Here is a 23,611-nt window from a genome sequence, read left to right as displayed (position 1 = left end):
TCTCTATATCTAAAAGCTGCAGTCCAAGACCATCCTGGACATACTCCTTGTACTGATATACACATGAACAGAATCACTAGAGTTCAGTTCCTATGCAAATGATGAAGTCTGGGGGGATGTGTCCTTCTTATTTGTATCTGGGGCTTTTAAGGCTCCTTAAACAGCTCCTTTAGTAAGAACACGGAATCTGGAAGCGTGATGGATGGCTCCCTATTCATGTCCAATTGCAACATATGATGTGACATATGAGTTGGTTTTCTCAATCATAAAAAAAGAAAAAAAACAACATGCCTCACTGCTCTTGAAAGCTAAAAAGGAAAAGAGAACAGTTCACTTCATTGGAGTTCCATACCCGTTGAACTGACATGGTGGGGAAAGGGCTGGGATGCAGTTCTTGTGAGGGCTCCCAGTGAAAAGGCAACTGAGCCATGCGTCCTGAATAAGCATATGAAGGAAAATGAGTTGTCTGCATAGAAAAATGCCAATAATGCCAATGTCTGGCCTGCCTTGCCATTCTTTCTCAAATGGGGGAGTACAGTATGTCATCCCTGTCTAAACTCTTCATATTGAGTTAAGCCTAACGTTTGAATTTATGAAGAGTGCAACTTCCCTCCTCCATTCCCCCAGGATAAGAATTTAATCTTTTTTTTTCCCCAGGAACTGCATTTTTATGCATGCTTATGGGCAGGTACGTTTCGCAGAAGGTGACTCCCTACAGAAAATGTGTGGCTTTTTAATGTCAATTTGTTTCTTCATTTGCTGGAGGACCCTGTAGTAACCTGGAAGAATACTTGCTGTAAATTGAAGACAAAATGTGTCCTAGAAAGCATTTACTAACATAAAACATGAAGGAAAAAGAATCCCCACTCTATTTAAAATTAGCAAAGTTGTTACAAAATCGAGAGTTTTCCCTTTGTGTTCCAAAGTAATTTAAGTTTTTGTTTTTGTTTTTGGTTTGTTTGTTTGTTTGTTTGTTTTTGTTTTTAATTACAGCTGTTTGGTGAGTGGGATGGAAAGAGACAGATAACTCATAAATGTGCTTTTTCTGACCTGGAGGGATGTAAGCAAAACTTGTGGCTGGGAGAGAAAGCAAGATGTTGTTAGTTGTTCTATTGTTCAAAACTTTGACAAACTTCTACAGCGTGGAACCTACACTTGTTAAATGTCTGTCTTTTTCTTTCCCTGTGTATAGGTATGTGAACATAACACTTGTAGTTTTAGTTATGGCAGGAAGGATGTTAAAATGCAAAACGGCAGGAAGAAAATCCGAAGTGCAGGGTGTTTCAAATGGATGGACCCAATTTCAAAGCACTATACAGGGTATTTCAAAAAGACAGACCAAATTTGAAATCACTATATCTCAGCAACCACGAACCACCCTTGAATGAAACTCTTACCACTTGAAAGGACAGAGCATAGAATTTCAAACAATTGCCACTAGATTACTGCTAAATATAAGTTTTTGTGTAATTGTAACCTGTTGCCATCGTGAAATGGCGTTTGAAACTGGGTCCATCTTTTTGAAACACCCTGTAGAATGGGTCACCATTTTACTCCTGAACATTTCAGAGCGTGGGAGGAACAGCAAAGGAGTGGCAGACAACTTTGGCTCAGTCAAACAGAATTTCCCCTTGGGTTTATAAGGGAGTGTGTGCTGCCATCTCATCTCTTTCAGCTGCTGTGAAAGGATAGTATCCCATGAGCGCTTTGAGTGTCTAACCCTATTCCTTGTACTTTTGGCTGGGTAACATCAACGCTGTGTCTGGGGGTCCTCTTCTGCCTTTTGCCTGCAGCTGCACTTGTTTTAGTCATGATTTTTTTTTTCCTGAATTGCTTGTAATTGCACTTTGAGGCTGTTGTTTCCTAATTTATTTTCATCCTCATAGCAGAAGGGCAAAATCTTTAAATTCTATTTTAGACAAGGGAAAAAGCTCTGAACAATTTTTTAAACTGTTTTTCTTACTTGTTGTTACTTATGGGCTTGATCTCCAAACCCATGCCCCAGCTCACCTCTGTACCAAACCACATCAGGTCTTAATGAGAAAATCTTTAGGGTGAGATCATAACAAAGAAATAGCTGTTTACCCATGAGTCCTTTCTATTGTTTCTCTCTCTCTTTTTTTTTTTTTTTTTTTTGGTATGTGTATTGTAGTATTTCTGTGGTTTGATAGGATCAAAGTAGTCTGGTTTTTATATTCCCATAGCTGGTCACAGGCTATATGAACATTTTTCAAAGTCAACCTTGTACCCAGGACACATACTAGCTCTCAAGGAGGCATAAAGGAAGCATCCCAATCCAATGACTGCTGCAGATGTGTTCAATAAAAGAAGAACTGTAACTACACAAATTACCTTTGCTAAGCTGCAGGGTGCTGCAGTACTCCTGGAATGAGTTTCTTGCTGCCACACTTTTCATTCTCCCTGCCGGTTGTGAATGAATACAAATTAAGAAGAAATCCCTGAAAGAGGTTATAGGTCTACACAAATATCTTGCAAGAGAATTGGGCTGCTCATGCAGCTTATTTTTTACATTGCAGAAAGTTTTAGAAAGAAGGAATGCTACCTGTTTAGAAGCCTGTTCAAGTAGGGCAGGAATGTGAGATGTTCAGCACAACCGACTGCCAATTTCATTACAAGTCTTGCAATAATTGATATTTTAATTAAAGCCTCAGCTCCTGGAGAGGAGAGATTGTTGGAGAATCTCCATTTTCATTCAGGAAAGCATGTTTCTAGTCTGATGTTTGCCAAATAGTATTTGGAAATACAACCTGTGTCCTAGCCACCCCAGAGCTGGAATGCAGTGAAAGCCAATCTGCACTTACAACGTGTTTTCATTGTTTGAGACAAAATACCACCTGAGTGAAAAGCCAAACTAATACATGTTGGATCCTGGCCCCAGATTTTCAAATGTGGCATGGTTAATTCTGGGCATTTAAATTCAAGATCAGAAGTGTGCTGAGATTGAGAACAGCAGATGGAAGGGGACGCAGCAGCCTGTCATGGGGAGGACAGTGGGGTGGGGTGAAAAATACCTGTTGGGATCAGGAGGAACAGAATAATTATGGCAAACTCTATCTGCTAGCTGCATCCCCAGGAGAAGCAAAAGTGTGCTCTCTCCCACAGAATGAAAAGCTAACAGAGAAAAAATGCTGTGTTACCTTCTACTGAAGAAAAGAGTTTTTTGCAGAGATTGATCTTCTCCATCTTTTGGCTCCAAAATGTCATTAAACAGTGTATTCAAAACTGTGTGGTAAAACCTAGGCACTGGTTTCAGCCCATAGACAACCCAGATCCTCTCCAGACCTGGCTAAAGCTCAGCCCAGTTCTTACACTAGTGGCATCCTCATCCCTGTAGTGTTTTAAGAAGTCCACCTGCTTCTCTTTCTCTAGCAGATGTGCAGAGAGAAACTGGTTGCATTTTGGCTTTATTGGCATAAAAACAGGATTTTAACTGTTTTTCCATACTTACAAGTCTGTTTTATTTCTCCTAGCTACTACTGTGTAGAATCCCTTCTGCAGTAGAACCCTGGGAAATGAGACCAGGAGTTTATGTACACAAGAGATATATGCTGCCATAGTTGTTTTTAACATTTGTGAATTTGCGATGCACAATCAGTTTCAAAATGCTATAAAAAAGAGCCAACATGAAAAAAATTCAAAATGCTTAGTGGAGTGTTGCCTTTAAAAATAACAACATTTTGGCTTCAGGCCAACCATGCTGAGAACAAATGGAAGAAAAATTATCTTAAAATATTTAACATTACACAGTGGATTATACTGGATTACAAATAATCAAACATGTCTGTTTATTTAAATAAAAGACATTGATGTCAAGTGCAATTCTGTAGCTTTCATGTTTGTTTGTTACTACTCAATAATATTTTAGTAAAAGCCTCTTACTGGCCAGAAAATAATACTTTATTCTTTATTGTTTTTTGCTCTTTTCTTATACCTATTTAAATTCAGAGGATTTCTTGCACGGAGTTCAAGAAGTGTAGGGTGGAATCCATTTCCAATTAGCAAATGGTACTTTTCTTCTTCCTTCCCTATCTCACAAAAGGTATCATGTTACAGATACAAGGATGTCCATGGAGTGACTTATTTTGTTGCACCAAATCTGCTCTGGCACTAGCTGGCAACATAGGTAATTTGATATTTTTTTTCTCTCAAATGTGGCTGATAACTGTTTCAACTTACATAATCAGCAGAGTTCTAGGAACAAGTTTTATTAATTGGTCCTTTTAAAACGGGTAAACATGTTGTGAAGGAAAAAAATGGGAGAAAGGAATGGAGTAAGAATGGCTATCATGCGGGATTTTTAATGGATTGGTGACATTTGAGGACAAAGTGGGTTGAGAACTGTGAAAGCAACTGCCAAATTATGGGAGTGATATTTGTCCAACTACTGAAATAAAATAGTCAATAGCATCAGTTCTCCTGGACAGAGAATTTGGGCCCTGAAGCTCAGCATTTAGAGCCTTTGAACCTTTTCTCAGCTGCCAGCTGACCTGGGCAGTGCCAGAATTCCCCAGGCACTCATGCTTCTGCCATCAAAACCCTCCAGGTGCATACACTTCTGCTATTGAGAAAGGGCAAAATTATGCAAATCTGATGCAGGCAGGCAATGTAGCAGCTAACACTTGGCATGATTCACAAGCTTAACCAACCTTTTTCTAATTCCCCTCAGGAGCCTCAGCTGGGACATCAAAAAGTGGCCACCAGATTGGAACAGCATTCAAGTCCACTTCCCACCTCCAGCCACTGAACTCTGGTGGGGCTTTCTGAGCTGGATCCTTCTCAATTTGTTGTGCTAAGGCTGTGTAACATATTGTAATATTCATAGCACCCAGACCGTCTATCTGACTGCCCTAATCACCACATCTAAGCCTCCTCTCCAGCCTTTCTTTGGCCCAGTAGCAAAGGGGAAGCATTGGCTCAAGTTCTCTCTCCTGTCTGATTGTTTTCATTTTCCCTGCTCCTGCCTAAATGAGTAGAGCATAAACTGCATCACAGCTCTACCTTACACAACCAAATGTGCACAGATGGGGGAGCGATGTCTTGTCCACATGTTGTCTCTCAGTTGCAGCTGTGTTGGTTTAAGAGCCTTTTTGTCACCAGACACTCCTCTGTACGCCTTGCCAGGAGAGGAGGTTGTTTGCTGTACTGTGCCTTAACTAATTTCATTCAAAATAAGCTCACTGTAACTTGCAGATCTGTAGCAAACCTATACAGCCTTGACACAAAGGAAGTGGGGTGGGTTCCCAGGAGTGAGTCTGTGTGAACAGCAATGGGAAGGTGGCCTGAAGGTGGAGGAGTGGTGTCTCTTCACCAGTGCAGCACAGCCAGAAGAGGATGAAGGAAAAGGACACCAGCTACATTGTAAAGTGGGGCCTGATGCAGATTCTGTGCAGAATAGATGAAGGAACTGGATTGTGCCCGAACCTCTACGCTTGCTTGTATTTCCTGACCTGGTCTGCAAGATGCCATTTTAGCTATTAAGGTCTAATAACAAAATGGAAAGCTCAATTATAACAGGTTAAATGTTGCATTAGAGGTTAACAGAATTGTCTGATAAACAAATCAGTTGTGTTTTATCTGCCTGTTACCAAGTTACTGGTTTGTTGGTTGTGTGCTTCTGCCCTTCCCTACTGTCCTTCTGTGTGTTTTTTGTTTGTCATGCAGTTGCTTTATATATTATGTCTTCTCTTTGAAGATAACAAAGTATAACTTAGACTTAGCTATGTTGCTTTAGTTAAAATATCTCCTGTTCTTTTACACCTCAAACAACATATCTTCCTTCAGTCATGCAGAAATGGATGAAATGGGAATCAGACTTGAGGGATTTAATTGTAGTGCCAAAAGGCATGGAGAGCCCTGGGGATTCAGCACCCTCTTTTAGTTGTACGATGTTGACACCAGGGAAATCTGAGATGAATGTGTCTGATAGAAAAGAGTGTGCACATCATCTCCATAAAAATCCCCACTGTTTCCAGTTTCACTGAATACTGTGCACTTAGGCACTTCTCCCAGAATTGAAAAGCACTTTATAGGCACTGAGTGGAGCCTTGTAACAGATCTTTATTTTGAGTGCTATCTTTATTTAAAAGATTGAAGGAAGAAGGAGAAGAGGGAAGGGAAGCCAAGAGGGATTAGTGCCAAGGGGGACTTATAAAAATACTTGCACGAGTTAACTTAATGGGAATTAGGCACCCGTCTGGCTTCTCTGCATCCTGTGAAGGCATCTAACTCCCAGGGATGAACTCCCTCAGGGACTTTCATAAGTGTCTTGAAGTAACATCAGATCTTTGTAAATGTCATACATAAGAGTGTGTCAAGCCTGAGCCAACGTGATTAGGGCTGAACATTTCTACCTCTCGTTGAAGGAAATGGGACTTGGGATCATACATGAGGTCAACCTATACAACTCTAAGGGGATGACAATGAACCTGAATAATGCAAGATCACACCAAACTAGTGCACCCGTCAGCCAAGTGTGCTCAGACATGAGTGGGTCCATGAACTCTGGCTGTGCATCCAGGATCAGTATTTATCTGGTACTGAGGGTGGCCCTGGGTAGCCCCCAAGATGGTAACACCTCCACAGTGACTTGCATGTGCCACTCTGTAATGAAGCAGGAAATAAAATCTAGCTCTTCTTATATCAGCCATGGACACGGTGCTGACTCTTGGTGTAGTTAGTGGCAAGGTAGGAAAGGAGCTGAGGTAGTAAAGACTACAAGGAAGCAAACTGCTCTCCCTGAAGTATTGAGACAGCTGGTGGTTCGTTTGTGGCAGACAGTTCAGAAATGCTCAATATTTGCAATATTAAGATTTTTTCCTACTTCTGATCCTGTGATCTCTATTATTACACACGGACATTACGAATCTTTTGAATTAGAGGATGTGTTTTAAAATCTCATTTTCTTTTCAAAAATCAAGCAACCTCTCCCCTTCCCACCAAAATCTCAGCAAGACAACTGACAAATCCTTGCTTACAGGCAAAAAGTACAAAACCTCAAAAAACACATGGGTAACACAAAATAAAATAGGAATTCAATTATTTGTAGTGTATTCCACTCCCTGAGCACAACTATAATGCTAGTTCAGTATAGATGAGACACTGTCAGAGCTTTTGAAACCTCTTCATACATTTTACAGTGCATTGGAAAACTAGCAGGCTCAACCTCAGTGTTTCTCTGATCACAAAGCAAAGAGAAAAGCAATAGCAGAAATGAGAGCTATGTCTGCAGATACAGTGAATGCTATATAAACTGTTGAAGAATTGCTGATACAGGGCTGCATGCAAAAGTGTGTATGTTTGCTCAGGTGTGAATATGTGTATTGCCTCCCTTTGTTTACATGGATGCTTTTGTTTCCTGTGCTTATACAAGCTTGTTTTAAAGGCTGGCACATCTCATCTTTGAAGCTGTGAATCCCTCTAATTCCATCCAAGCACAGTGCCAGCAATCCACAGCTGTACATAGCAAGAGCAAGCGAATAAAACAAGTGTGACTGGAAGGAAAGCAAGGCTGCTTTGCTCTCATGTGAGCTTTCTCTTTAGTTCTGTGAAGGACCCAATTTAGCAGAGCACTTTCGAACTGCATGCTTTTACAGAAGGCTGCTAGCGGACTTAAAGATAAAGATGTACCTGAATGCTTTGCTGAATTGAGGTCTAAGAAGCAGAACATAACAGAGAAAATGTTGATCATTATCTAAGAAATGATGGGCTGGTATCACGCTGACAGAAGTACTTCTTCAGTGCACATAAAAACAGTAGGGATCACAGGTGAGGAATGGATTTCTGCATCTTATCTCTCACTCATTGAAATAAATGGTTGTATGTTTCCAGCAAGTTTATTTAACTTATTCCTTCCAAACAGCCATTTTGTGTTCGACCCAGGTAGAGAAGAAGCTGAATGAACTCTCCTGATTGTTCTGCAAGTTCAGGGCAGACTTAGTTCTTCTCCAGTGACACATCTGTAAGTGTGGTGAAAGGCTCCATGTGGGAAGAAGCTCTGTACTGAGATTTTTGCTCTGCCAAATGGCAAAGAACATTTTGTCCTACAATGGGTTGGCCAGCCCCAAGTGGGGTGACTCTGTTTATCACCTATGCTGGAGACCATTGCACCTTGTCATTCCCAAAGTACAATAGCATTTCTGAAACTGGGAAAAACAAACGATGGTCTGGTGACACAAATGTCTTCCCTGAGTTAACAATTTCCTTTGCAGGGAAAGAGAATGGAGAGGAGAATTTGAATTTCAATGTACCCCCCTCCACACACACACCACACACATATATACCTCCTGCCAAAAGATGCATCTGGTTCTATAAAAATCCCAGATCCTCTTGCATGAATGCAATCTGAAGTCATAGGTTTGCATAAGAACCAAATCCTTAGCCAGAGGGCTGTGAAGTATCTGACAGCTCATCAGGGGGATACATACAGAGCGAGCTATTTAGAGCTGCTGTTGCTACTCAGAAGACAGGAACTTGGTTATCTTTTTCACTTATGTGCACCTGTGGCCTGTCCTGCTTATTTCATAATGCTTCTTCTTGCTTTTACCTTGCCTCGTTTGAGTGAAGAACAACTCCAAAGTAATCAGTTAACTTTTGGACATTCTAGCCCTTGCATGTGGCAGAACTTCACACAGGGACAGTAAGGCGGAGCAGTACTGAGGTGCTCTCTTGTGAGCTGGGGAGGGAGAGAGGTCTGTGGAAGGAGAGCCTGATGAGTGTCAGGGAGAGAGGTGGTGAGGAAAGCCAAGGGGAGTGCATCTGACCCATCATATCTGCAGGGAAGTAGCTTGGGAAAGGTCTGCTTTCATGCAGGAAGCAACTACAGCACAACAAGAGACATATGAAATAATATTAGGTGAGGTTCACCAGAACCTCCCACCCTTGTCTCATGTGATATATGCTCTGCTTTAATTTCTAGTTCAAGCAGACTACAGGCTTTGATCAAAAATTCAGCCAAAGCAATGCAGGTTAAACAAATAGTCTCTCAGAAAATCATAGTGCATGGTTGACCATGTAATTCTGCAAATAACTGCCTTTGTAACAGAGGGCAATGGCACCACTGACTCTCTGAGCTTTTAAAAATGAAAGGAAGAAAATAAACTCTGATTTGGATCTCATTGTCTCTAGATAAGCTACAAGTAGACAAAGTGTTAGGAAATTATTCAGAGGAGACACTGCAATGCCTGTAATGCTGGTGCCATCAGAATCTCTTCCTAGATGCAGGTGGTGGCCAGCAGACCTGAAATTAAATCCCACTGTGATGTTCTTTTTCCTATTCCACTGAAACAAATGGGGTAGTGGCTCAGTGCTGACTCATTCTCAAAGTGTGGTCTGTGACAGCAATCTTAGAAATGGGTCTGTGAGGCAAGCTCTCCCATTCCTGCTCTGAAGTGCTCTAGCAGATTAAAAACAGTGGGATGGAGAAGGAGAGGTTGCTGAGCAGTTAATGGCACTAGAATGGGGAGATTGCATGTTGTGCTGAACATTGCCATAGTTTGTGACCTTGCCTGGTGCATGCGGTGCTGATTATATTGAAGGATCAAGCAGATGTGAAGGAAAATTGAGTTTCATCTCCTCCCAGCTATCACAGGCCCTCTTTGGTAAGTGGAGGATTATGATACTTTAGGAAAATAATGTATGTATCTGTGTGGGGCTACAATAATGATGGATTTTTTTTTCCTCAACCAAAGTAACTGTGATTGATGCAGCTGGTTACAGTCTATAACAAACACTAAGGTTAATTGGAGCCAAGGGCACAGCAGTCCTTAAGTAGCATTATTCTGTGGTGCACTCATGTGCCGTTATTAATTTTCCTATTTGACTTTACAAAAACACATAGAAGAAAAATCTGAAAATAACAGAAAAAAGAGCTCAATTATGCCTCTTACAAGGTAGTACTGAGGATGGGGAGGAGCTGAATCACCCAAGTGCTTGACGACATTATGCTTTTGTACAGTATAACGCCTCCAGGTAACTGGAGAGCATACTGTTCAGTGGCATTTGCTACATCTGTGCTCTTCTGTCTCTTCTAGCTGGTGCATTACGAGACTGGGCATCATAACACTTCCAGACCACAGCTATTTTATTACAGCAGAGTTCAACCTGAGTCAGAATATGAACTCCTGAAGCACTGGAAAAAAAATATATGGAACATAGAATTAGAGCCATTTTGCAAACAAACACATGGCATATCTAGTCTGGTATTTCTTCTCTGAAGGTGGCCAGCATCTAGAGGAATGGTCAAAGATCCCAGCAATAGGCTGATGTGGAGATAATCTGCTTTCCATGTGGGGATCCTTATCTGTTACAGTTAGAAACTGCTTTGAACTCTGAGAATCTGAGGTATTATGGACTTTCCAAAAGCAGTCATGGGGACCCTGGGGGCATTCTCATTCATGGTCTGCTGTTTGTGTCCACACATGTGTCCCACTCCTTTTTGGAAAGTGATGAAGTTGGGTTTAACAGGATTACGTGTTGCTGTGGTTCCTGCAGTACATATTCCTGATACATTAAAAACAAAATAAAACAAAACAACATTTTCTCTCCTCTGTATTTATGCATTTAGGCATGGGACCACGAAGCTTAGAGTTTTGAGGTGTACTGCAAAGCAGCCAGAAGAGTAGAAGGTAGCAGGCACTACAACAGTGACATGAATGAGAACTATAATTTGCAGACATCTGACAAATGATGTTTGTCTCTGCTGATCCCACAGCGTTAAACAAATAGGAAAGACAAGTCAAGCCCATACAGCGTGTGAAATATTATATACCTGTCAGAATATTCCAAACAAAACCTACCAACCCACTCCCTCCCCTCCCAAGAAACGATGCAGTGTAAGAACTTTTGCTTTGTTATAGAAGTCAAAAAGTCAGAAACTATTCATATTCTTATATAAAATAGATTTTTGTAAGGTTTTGCTTGAATGAATAGCTACTGTCAGTATATTGCTATATTAGGATGGGTATGAGGAGAGCTTTCAGTATAACACAGTATCAAGGACATAAACTAAATTTAGATTACAGGGAAAATTAGATCCCTATGATCCACTTGAAGTGATATCCTAATTTCTATTACCTTTGCAAGACTTCAGGACAAACAATAATGTGCTGGGTGCAAAACCTACTGCCCAGTTCATTCCATGATAATAACCAAATTATAATGCTTGGCCATCAAAAATAAATATGCACACCAAAAAAAAATGACAAGTGTCTTTGTACTGCCTACAAGTAACTTCATGTGTACTTTTTCACACTTGCACCCTTACAACATATTGCAAGTGCGTGAGGGAGAGGGGGAAATGGGAGCGGGGGCAGGGTCCCTGCGTGTTACAGATACTGCCAACACCTTTTTTTTTTTAGTATTTTCCTAAGACCTTCTGGTTGCTGTATCTCATATTTCATACATGAGGAACTTTGAAGATCATTCCCTTATTATGACTTATTCTAACAACAGCTGTGTGTGCCCTGATGAGACTATTTTCTTGGACATGTTCTTATCAGTGCTCTAAAATGTGTATTTTGATATGCTTGTTTTGGCTCAACTGCAGCACAGAACTGTAGATGTACTAGAAAATAAGGACATAAACTTTTCCAGACTTTTGCAAACAGCTAGACTTCTGAAGAAAATGAATTATTATTGCTTTTGGATTACTCCCTTTTTAGGAAACAACATGAAGCTTTGCCACTGTGTCCAGTATTGCACAGAAGCTTATTAGGTGAACAATAACATGTAATTGTCGATCTAACTAGTAAGCAATAGAAAAGCTGACAAGCTCCTGAAAACAATTTCTGAATATATTTTACATTCATATTTTTAATTATTCATTAAAAGAAACCAGAATGACTGACAGGATCACAGTTCTTTTCAGTGGGCCCTTAAAATAATCAAGATATTAAATGTGCCTGTGGTGTTTTTTTTAGTGGAAATGTAGCAAGAAAGTAGGAAAAGCAGAAGTACAATTTGAGACAATGCGTTTCTTAGTTATGATTTTCATGTATTATAAAGAGAGTAGAACAGTATTCATGTGTCACACGAGCCTATGTTTTATACGGGGATAACATTGACAAGGACACAAGACTTGGGGCAGTACATTACCACAGTGATTGTGCTGCTGGCCAATATTGAATGAAGCCATTTTATCATGTGTTTTTCAGCTCATCAGTATGACGTTCCATGATCAAGCAGAAACCATATGGTTCAAATTCCTACACAGTTACAAAGCATTCGGGCTTTAAAATGAGTGCCACAAGTCTTTTTGCCAGTGCTTTGCACTTCTAGAAAGCATTACAAAGTTAGCACTGCACAAAAGCAGCACAGGGGAGCCTCACTCATTCCAAGTTGTGGCTTAAGGGCAGTTTGGGGAGCAAAGGTAGGGTTAAGGGTGGCTTTAAGGCATCCTTACATACTACTAGTCCTCTGTCAGTTTCTGCCAGACCATATCTTTGATATCTTCCTTTCCTTTATCGCAAGGTTTTGCCATTTTTAAGCTGCTTCTGCCTCTTCTACTTGAAGTCTCAGGTGGGTTACAGGATGTAGTGAAAGGTGAAGTGTGATGTGCACTCCTGAAAACTAGATGTCTATTATGTGGATACTTGTGATTATGGGAGAGCTGAAGTCAATGCCCCAAATGATTCCTTCTAGTGCTATGCTCCCAGGAAATTCAGCAATATTTGGAGTAGCCTGAAGGCTATTTTAAGTTGTGCCAGCTGCTAAACACAGCAGGGATTCAACAGGGTGATAAAGGACATTTTAGACCAAACCCTGACTTATACACTCTGCAGGGAGTGTAATACAAAAACTGCTAGGAAAGCTCTGCTCAGTCTGAGAGTTCACCTATTTTGGGATAAGCCTTCCAGGGCTGAGAGAGGGCAGGTTTGTACTAGAGGAATGGTGTCAATCTTCACTAATGCGAACAGGGTCTGACTGTGGAATGAGAATAACAATAGCAGAATTATTTAAGGCCAAAGATTGATATTTGAGACCTAGCTGGCTGGAGGCTGGTCTTTTTGGTATTTGATTTTTCATTCATTAAACCGATAACCCATTTTCAGTCCCCATTAATGTAACTCAACAGCATGAGTACGTTACCAAGCCATTAAAAAAAACAAAATATAGAAATAGATGGGCAAAATCGTGTCCATATTACTATACTGTGACTTTGATCTCAGGCATAAAGTACTGATCATGACATAGTGCTCCTTCAGTACTCTCACTGGGGCTAGTAAAAAGTAAAGAAAACATGGGGTGTTTGAGGAAAACTTTCTAAGCTCTGCACTTTCATGTGTGATTCAAAAGCTGGGATTTTGAAATGACAGTAGCTGGATATAAATTGAAGCTGCAAGAAGCAGCAGTGTATCCAAATAAAAGCACACTGACTTGTTGGATGTGTCGAAAGAAGGATACTGAAAAACTTGGGGAAAGAGTTGATGCTATCAACCCTTGTGACTTTTTGTACTTGCTGTCTTGGTGATTTTTTTTTTTTGCTTTGCTCCATGCTTTGTGACCTGTATGTTGCTAATATAAGTGGTATAGAGGGGCCAAAGACACACTTTTGCTCCTCATGGAGGGTGCAGGCTGACCTAAAACATAGACTCTGGAGCTTATTGAGGCAAGGGTTGTAGTCAGATGATGCAGGTTTCTCTGCAGGGCTCTGACCAAAAGGTCAAACACAGCACCCTGGTTGGAAGCTTTTGTCCCTACACCTACAAACAGAGAGGTCTATATGGCCATGGTCCTCAGCCACTCTAGTACAGAGCCTGCACACATATTTTATACTTCAGTGGAGACTGGTTTGAGTAATTTCAGGCTATTTTGCACTGTACTTAATATTGCACTCTATCAATACTAACTGCTGATAGTGGCATGGCAGCATATGGCTGGTGGCAAAAACCTTTTAAATCATTTCCACAGTGCCGTTCTGTCCTGCAGCTAGATGCCTCCACTGTAAATGCTCAATGGAAAGACGTATTTTTAGACCCCCACTCACTGCCAGTGCTAACAGCCTTTGCTGTGTTTAACCAATCTGCCTGCCAGGACAACACAGCCCTCCTTCATGGAGCTCCTCTTCTTCTGACAAGGGCCATGACCTGGCCTTGCAATTGCCACAGCATCCGTGGCTCCACTGAGTCACACCAAAGATCTGCAACGCCCAGAGCCTCCAGGGATGATTGTGGGCTGGAGATGAGCCGTAGCCCAAGAGAATGACTCAGGTCACCAAAGTCTTACTAAACTACGCTCTGGAAGAATCTATTCTCCCTTTTTCATTACTCTAGGAGAAAACCTTGCAGCAAAACTAGACTCAGTAAAAACAGCGGAAAGAAGTTTGGGCTTTTTAAAAAATAATTAAAAACGGTGCTGCAGTGTCAAGTTTAACGACGCATGCTTGTATCTGATGGCACGGCAGAATTCTTGTGCTAGATTTCTAAGCGGAAAGTGCTAGGAAGCCCGTCCCAGCGGCCGGCGCAGCCCTCGGCCCTGACCCCGGTTGGGCTCCCGGCTCCGGCCCCACTCCCAGCTCCGGTCCCGCTCCCGGTCCCGCTCCGACTCCCGGCCCCGGTCCTGGCCCCGGTCGCCACGCGGGGGAGCTCCAGGCTTGGCAGACACCGCCGACCCGGGACTAAGCTTGAATCGGACTCGGTCCGCTGATACCTTAAAAAAAAAAAATTAAATCGGTGTTTTGATGGGATATATAGCTAGGCGATTCGTTTAATGGTCGAAAAGACTGACAAGTCTGTGTTTTTTTTTTTTTTTTTTTTTTTTTTTTAAGTATCTCCTTCAGTGATACACATTTTAAAACACAAAGAAGGACTAATCCTTTCACTGTTACCTAGTAAAATATTTATCTGTGACAAAAAGTTTGGTGGTTGTTTCGTTTTGAGAACTCTAAACAGCTCAGCTGGAAGCACAGAAATTAGCATAAATTGAAATATTTCTGGGAGCTTAGTACAGTTTAAGATCATTATTTTCTCTGCCATAAGACATCTAGGCCATCTAACTGTTTCCAATTAAGTAGCCTACAACAAAACAGAGTAAGAAATAGCAGCGAAGTAGTTACGATCAGACTGTGGAGAAAAGAGAGATTGACTCTGAACACAAGGTAAATAATCTTCTGATACCAAAACATAAAACTATTATAGCATGGAAAGGAAACAATTGGATGAAAGAATGAGAAGGGAAACTCATGTTCAGCACTGATTTTATTAAAACGTATGTTCTTCAAACCTTCTCTGTTAAATGTGAAGCCTTTTGTTTGTCTAGATGTACATCATATTACATTGCGTAAGTCTGTTACACAAACATGTAGTGGAATGCATTTCTTTCTACTTATCTGCTGAATTCCAGTTTGGCCATTTTTCGTGAGATTTCTATATAGAAAAAGTTAAACATATACAGTGAGAAAAATGTATTTGGCTTTGTCTTTGAATGACTCAAAAATCATCTAATCATCATGTCAGCAGGCTGCAGTTACATATGTTTTATTACTCTAGATTTTTTATCATGATTTTTTGTCCTGTTTAATGTTTTCGGCACCCAAGCAGTTGACATTGGAGGTGGCAGTTTGTATCTCATTGTATGAATGGGGAAGAGAGTCAAATTTTCTCTGAAACAGATGAGGTAATGTTTACAGATTCATAACCAGGCTGTTGCCTGTGCTGTTTTTCGCTTTTCAAGGTTGGGTTAACAGTCTAACTGCCATGGTGACTCTCTGGAAACCTAGAAATGCAGAACAGCACTTTAGCAACTGAAAAAGGCAGAAACCAGTTGGATTACAGAATACTTTATAGCAAGGTGAACATTTTAGAAGAAATCATGCAATCCCAGGGGCTGCCTTTATTTTCACATTGATGATTTATGGTGACAATTTTCTCACACTTTGTAATGACACCTCAGGTGAACTGTCTTGCTCACAACACGAAACTTGGCCACAATGGGGAGAAAAAGTGCACTACAGCCTCACAGGTAGAACCTGACAAAAATCTAAAGATGCTCTGATACTTTTGAGTATCTTTAAAAAAGCAAGCTCAGAGTGGCTTTCCAAATGACAAATGTTTTCCCGTGCTCTCAGGATGAATATATACATCAGCAGTTATTTTTCAACTGACATTTTTCACAGTTCATCCAACTTTGATTTATTTCTGTTGGAACAGTATCTTAAAGAGACTTAAAAGGTTGTGGGTTTAAGCCACATTGTAATGATGATCTCCCTTAAGATCATTGCATGTGATGATTAGATCTTCCTTAAACCTCTGAATGTTAAGCAAGTGGACATACACACAAGTGCTTGAGACTATTTGTGTCTCTAAAATATATCTGTGCATAAGTATTTGCAAGACTGGACTCATCTGACCTGACCTGTGCCTGCCAGAGCTAATATTATTTATTTTTTTTTTCCACTTCTAACTGTCCTTTGTCCATTACCCTGTTAGCTTTGCCTTGCTATTACAGAAAGAAGCAGCCACTTTAATTACAATTAAGTGTTAAAAATCTTTCAAACTCCAGAGGTGAAAGAGGTTTACATTGGCCTTGCATCCACATTTCACAGTGCTGAGGAGCTCACTCTTAAGTGCTCCCGTTCTGGTCTGAACCTGGGATCAAGTGCTGCACAGTGCTTGCTGCCCGCCATCCCAGAGAGCGATGCTCTTTGTCTGCAGCACTTGTAAGAACATGCCTTCAGGGCTGTGCAGCAAAGAGCGATGCAGAGCCCTCCGGGGGCTGCCAGCAGCCCCGCCGCACCAGGACTGCTCTGCACCTCATCTCATCTGTCCTGCTGATGGGCAGAGCTAACCAGCCGGCATAGGGCTGGTACCGCTTAGCTGCTGCTGTGGCAGCTCTGCCGGGAGCTGGACTTGACCCTTGCGTGGGTACCAGTGAGCTCTGGGATCTGCAGCACAGCACCAAACCCCTCCATAAAATATGTGCTTATCACCTCGGTGTCAAAATCAACAACACTGCTATTACGCATGGCCTGGGAGAGACATTTGCTATTTAAATGTGTTATAGTGGATGAAAGGAATTGAAACACAGAAAACACACACATCCCTTTTTCCTAATATAATCAGTATTTTTAAGCAGTTTATCTGCTTATTAAGAAGGTTTTAAAACATTTTGCTTGAGCTGACATTCTTTAATTGTAATATTCACACTGCTGAATATGCAGTCACTAGCAGAAGCTCCATTGTGAAAGAACAAACAGATTCAATCTGTTTCTTTCTCTGATTTTTTCTGACTTAGTCATATTTTTCCTTCTTTTTTTTTTTTTTTTTCTGATTTGTTTGCTTCTCACATTTCTTCTTAAATGTATGGGGCTTTTCCTCTTATTCTGTTGTTGCACTCAAAAACACCAGCATGCAGATGTTTTTTTGATCAGTTTTTTTTTTCGTTTGTTTGTTTGTTTGTTCTGTTTTTTTAATCATTCCCATTTTTCACAGTCTGTTTGGGTAGCTGGGGATTTTTTGTTTGTTTCTTTTTGACCCCATCTTGGTGTTTGCCTTTTTTTTTTCTTTCCTGTTAAATGCATTACCCTAGGCTTCTGAGTATAAACACCTTCTGTTTGCTATTGTTTTCTTAAAAAAAACATTTCAGAAAATTAACTATTTCTTGTAGTCAAATAAATCAGTGGCTATGCTAACTATGCCAATAATCTAATACCTTCCATGTTTTTACTGCTTTGCTAACTACGAAAGCCTAGTTTGAATAGATACTGTTTTAGAAAAAAAAATAGATATTGTTTTGGGAAAAAAAAATAGAAAAAAAAAGATATGTTTTCAGCATGTCTGTTATCTGACGTAAAATTGTGTTGTAATACCTTTAAAAATTGGTTTAAGAATTTGCCCATTTTATGGGATTTACTGAACACAGAGTAAGTGGTGGAGAATACTACTCATGCTTCTTGCCGAGAAAAAAGGACTAACTTTTTTTTTTATTATTATTTGTTTGTTTATAAAGAATAATAACCTCTTTAAATGAGCACCATTTGGAATTGTAATCTGCAGGTTAACATTCACAGGAATCGAATTACACTTAATTTTTAGAAAGCTGAGAGAAGAAAAAGGTGTTCAGCATCTTAGCTGAGGGAAACTACCATCAAGTACTACTTAAACAATGACCAGCAGACGGAATACAACCTGAGCTGTTACCATCCATGAAACTAGTAACATCCACCTTCACTAAAGCTTAATTATAAATCCTGAAGAGGTTCAGAAATGCATTGTCTCTTGAATTAGAACCAGTGATCAGTGGACTTTACAGGGCTTGCATTTCAATATAAATATTTTATGTCAAACAACTAAAGTTGGAGAAGGGTGTTCTTCTATAACTCTGAACATTGTCAGTAACTACCATACCTACCACTGCCATTTAGTGGCTGTATACTTTTTCTATGCCTGGAGCACCCACGGAGAGGGAAACTCACCTACACACCATCCCTTACAAGGAAAAGCAAAACTGCCTTCAATGATGTGTTCTGGATAAGCTCAGAAATGCCATAAGCTTCAGTTGTTTGGGAGCTTGGCCAAGTCAACAGAACGTCCTTCTCATTCCCAAAGTTTGATTAATGCCAAAAACTTCACTGGCTGATAATTGCCTCTCACCCAGAATGACCTGGTCGTTCCCTGGTGGGCAACGGCAATTGTATTACTGTGTCCTGCTACCCACAAGGAGCAGCTCTAGGGCAGGCCCAGAGAGCCTGGAGAGAGCTCAGGTCAGCAGAGGGAAAGTACAACCCACACAATTCAGTTGCCTCTTAGAATACATCTGCCACCACCTTTTCCATGTACTGGACTTAATTCCTGAAAAGGGTTATTAGATCAACTTAAAAAATGAGGCAACATTGAAATGTGAATTATCCGTGTAAAGTTTTTCTATAAGTAACTACATATAAAAATCCATAGATGATGCTTTTTTCTTTTTTGTATGCTAGTCACTTCATAAAAAAATGTAAAAAAAAAAATCAGTAAGTTTTCAAAACAAGCTATCTTTTCTTCCACAGGAGAAATAATGAGATTATCTATTACCTGTAGCTATGATCAGGTTAATATGACAAATCTGTTTGGTTGTTTTTGTTTTTTTTTTATTTCCCTGCAATTATATTTCTTTTTTCTCAAGTCATTTATTCTTTGTGACAACACATAATTCAAGGAGAAAACACAAGATGACTCTGCTACAGCAGGATGAGCAGAGCAGCAAAGAGGGGATTTTGCCTCTCTTGCTCTGCAATATGTAACTGAAAAATTCTTCAGCGGTTAGTCAGCTTTCTTTAAACTTGTGACAGTTAAAGAGTGTTTTCCCAACCCTTCTTCTCTGTCTTGTCATGAATAGACAAAGCCAGAAGGTCCTGTAGCCCTGCAGCCCCTTTGCACTGATAAAGCTGAAGCAGAGACTGCATAGTCAAGGTATAAACCTCTCTGAAAAAAAGAGCAAGTGTTTGTGTGGGAGTTCGTGCCGTTTCCAGTGCGGGACCTGGGTGCATGAGGTTACAGAGGCATTATGCTAAAGCTGCCTCCTTCTGTCTTGTAATCCTGTGATCTCCTATCCCAGCATAGCAGTTTATTACAGTAAGGACACAATTTAACTTCTCTCTGAACATGCCGTTATTACTGAATGTATAGTAATTAGTTCCTGCTTGCAAAGCTCTTGAACACGGAAGAACATGCAAGTGTTAAATGTTACAGTCATTATCATTCACCTTTACTTGATACATTCCATTTTATCCAGTTGCTTGTGACAAAGGCATCTGTGTGTCTTTAGCCAGACTGTACATGGGCGAGCCAGTGAGACCACAGGAACAGAGTTCTGAAATCTGCCTTGCTCCAAAATGCTGAGAGAGAAATTTATTAGTAGTGTAATAAACTACTAGTTAACTGAATTGACAACCTCAAGTCTTGAACTAAATCATAAGTTGGACTAGCTTAAAAGTAACTTAAGATTGCTCTTCCATATTTTTTCCCCTTAGCATACTTCATGTTTTCAGGCATTTCATTATACGTAAGTGCTAAGAATTTTAATTTTTAGTGATAATTGAAATCCCTGCATAATAACGTGTTTATCTTAACAGGTCAGAGCTTTAAGGAAAATGAATGCTAAGAGTGGGTAACAATGAATGACGTATGCAGTGGATTTGAAGACGAAATAAAGGCTACCAAAAAACTAAAATATAAGGGCCTGATCAATTGACACTAGTCACACAGGCTGAGAATAATTTCATTAAAATCTATAGGTAAAATCTCAACCTCCCAAACCCATAGAATTCCATTGAAGATATTTCCAGGATCTCCAATGTAGATAAGAGTGAATGTATGTCCTGTCATTTGACCTGACAGTATAAATGACAGAAAATAGGATCATGTCTTCAGCTGTTATAAATTTCATTTGTTTTTGCTTTGCTATTCCCTTGGAAGAATAGGGATTTGCCTGTCTGATGAACTGAAACATAAAGCTGTGCCTTGGATGTGACTTATATTTTAGAAAAAGAAAAAGGTGTCTGCATGGAATGAACAGCTATATGTATTTTAGATGCATAGACATCTATTTGTGTGAGGGCAAAATCTGCTCTATTTACAAATGCCTACCATATGGTCTTTTTTGTGTGCCTGTGCTTCTGTTAAGGTACATGTGTGCAAAGCCGTGAATACTCAGAGAACCCTCAAACCCTGTTGTCCAGGTCTGTAAACTCCTATTTAAATGAGTCACCACTGGGTTAACGAAATAATTTTTCATTGTAAATTTGCAAGTGATCTGCTCTGGAGTATAAAGACTTTTAAACGTAGTGGTAAAATGCACTTCATAAAAAAAAAAAATTAAACTCAGCATGAGTAAGTATTACTCATGAAAGGAAGGGCACTGGCACTTAAACCTTGAGTTATCAATTTTTTTTTTTAAAAACTGATCTCTAATGGGTGGTTGCAAAACTGTGAGTGTCTCTTTCTCCCCCCACTCTCTTTCCTGTTCCCCCTCCATGGCAGGAGATATTTCAAGTCAAAGTTTAAGATTAAAAAATGTGGCCTAAATACATCAGGTATATTCACTTTCACTGCATGACTGGAGTGGGAGAAAAGCAAATTCTTCCTTGAGATAAGAGATTCCCCTGTCTTTAGCTCTCTGCAGATATGAGAAAACACAGGCTCTTCCAGTAACTCAGAGGCCCAAAAGTTCAGGAATCTCCTGTGCCTGCCTCCGTGGCAAATCAGCTACCTTGGAATGATGAGCTTTTTTTTTCTTTCAAATCTCTCTACTGATGCAATGCTTCTGCAGTGTAGACACTGGCAGCTGCAGAAGGTGAAGGCTTTTATTCGTCCACAGAACAGATAATGGATAAACAGCAGCAATGAGAATATCTTCAGCCCACTTTGCCAAGGAGCCTAGAGGTCATTCTGCAGTGCCGCCACTTTTTCTACTGGTTCACAGGCCAGTGCCATTAAAGTTCTCAACAGATGATGATATTAATACAATCCCCTACTATTTTTTATTTTCCAAATGAAAGGGAGTAGAAATACTTGTTTTGCTTACACAGTCCTCTGAAGAATCATTGGGTGTACTAACTGTGCTTTTGACTGCTGGTATCTCTTTTAACTGGGGTTTGAGTAGGGCCATTGAAAGTAGAGGGCTTTAAAAAATCCCTCTGTTTGCCAATCCCCTGAGGAATGCCAGCTACATAGATATCAATAGACTGAAAGGTGTGTGATACCAGCCAGCAAGCCAGGTGCTCTCAATGGCAGAGTAACAGTTCGTTGAAAGAGACAGGTATGTGAGGGTGAGCCATGAAGGTGCAAACTTTCTCTTGTGAAGCCTTTTAAACCATCTCACTGAACTACTTTGTCCAAGTAGCATTAGTTAAAAGCTTTTGAAGGGTGTTCTGTTCTGTTCACAGATACCCCTCCCCCAGAGATTTTTACCAATCCACTGTAGTGTGGGGAAAAGATAAATGCTAAGAGGCTTTCTTTTTCTTTTTGAAAGCAGAGAAAATTTTAGAAGTAAAATGAAGTAATATTCTTTATAAATTTGCATCATTCTACATTTATTTCCTTGACACTCCTGTATTTTTTCCCAGTGCCAGTGGCCTGAATAATATTGGTGTAGCATGAACCAGGCTGTCACGTTCTATTCATACTAGGCAGGAGACAGGTTAAAATACTCACCTCTGAGTCTGAAAGAACTGGGGTTGTTATTTTAATCTTTTAAGGTTTTTTTTTTTTTTTGTTTGTTTTGTTTTATTCTGATAGAGGAAAAATCCCACAGACAACCAAAATATCCTTTCTGGTGTGAGATGGTCACACATCCTTTTCCCTTTTTCCTCTTTGCTTTTGGATTTTAATGATGTCATTTCTGCAGGAGCTAGAGTTCAGCCTCCTATTTTTGGCACAGTGTCCACGCTTCTGACTTTGCATGGGAAGGGTTAGAGCTGAGAAAGCAAATCTGAGTATTTATATTACAAGGTACATGAATTGTGCCTAGAGCCAAGCAGCCAGAAGTGCAGAAGGCTTGCAGTGTGTAGGTGTATACACCCCATTCTGCGCAGCAGACAACAACTAGAAGGCTACCTTCGAGAAAACATACTCACTCCTTTTGGCATCCTTTCAGTCAGGCAGAAACAAAGCAGAGCCTAAATGCTCCAAAGCATCCTCTGCTTTGCAGTCACAGAGGTCCATTCATCTGCTTGTAAAGATGATGACAGTTTCTTAAAGTTACTAGAGTTACACATGGGTTTACTCCAATTAAGGACTTGGCCCAGATATTTTTTCTCTTTATTTAAATTCATTAACAGATGGCAAATATGCACTGAGCACAGAAAAACTACTGTTTTTTTGAGGGCAATGGTTGCTTGCAATGCTAATTTGGGGCTTTTTGTTTACACAAGCTAACCAGGAGCGACACATTTCAGAGCTGGGTTGAAGCAGCAGAAAGACTCAAGTGGAAAAGTGCAGAGCTGGGTACCAATAGCCCATTTAAAGCTGGAGTGTGTGGATGTAGGGCTGGGGTTCTGCTCTTTTTGAAGAGATTCAGATAAGACAGGAGCAGATGTTAAGAGGTCACAACTTCATGCATTTCCCTATTTCAGGCATCCCAAGATGAGGCCATTTGTACAACATAGATCTCAGTTCAGTCTCTATTCTTTCATTGTGAGAAGGTATTTGGCTTTATGGTTTGTATTCAGGCCAGCTGATACTCCGCTGCAAGCTGATATCCATGTTCTCCTGGAAATTGCATCCACAGGAGAAAATTTTAGTACGTTCGTGTGTGGTGGAACTTGATTAGTAATGAACATCCAAAAGTAAAGGTTGAGAGATGCGTACAAACCAAGTGTTGACAGATTTTTTTCATCTAGCAGGTTTTTTTACACATACATCTTGTCCATATCTGCAAACTGTGGCATGCTATTGTGAACTCATGTGGAACAAAGTCAACATTTCCCACAGAAGTGTGTTATCCTTGCTGGACGAAGCAACCTGGGATAATCATAAAACAGCTATTGACTGAGGCTGAATAGCTTATATATAACTAGGCACTAATGAGTGAGTAGTTCAGACTGTGTAGTCACAGAACTGAGATAAAATGAAAAAATAAACAAAAACCAAACAACAAAGAAGAGGCCATTTTCCTG

At 40.3% G+C, this 23,611-nt stretch overlaps 1 protein-coding gene across 5 annotated transcripts in view; it reads right to left on the bottom strand.

Moving 5' to 3' along the window:
• LOC102096149 (cadherin-6) overlaps window positions 1–23,611 on the bottom strand; it is a 110,009-nt gene that overhangs the window by 71,998 nt on the left and 14,400 nt on the right. The window contains exon 2 of one of the 5 annotated variants that reach the window (XM_065052603.1): window positions 2,353–14,664. The exons of 3 other annotated variants lie outside the window; for them this stretch is intronic. The gene's annotated coding sequence lies outside the window, so the exon portion shown is untranslated. The remainder of the gene's footprint in view (window positions 1–2,352; window positions 14,665–23,611) is intronic. One more of the 5 variants, XM_065052604.1, reaches the window with a different exon arrangement.

This window comes from Columba livia, chromosome 2, assembly GCF_036013475.1.
Source record: "Columba livia isolate bColLiv1 breed racing homer chromosome 2, bColLiv1.pat.W.v2, whole genome shotgun sequence".
Classification (NCBI taxonomy): Eukaryota; Metazoa; Chordata; class Aves; order Columbiformes; family Columbidae; genus Columba; species Columba livia.
This window is presented reverse-complemented; position numbering and strand designations above follow the sequence as displayed.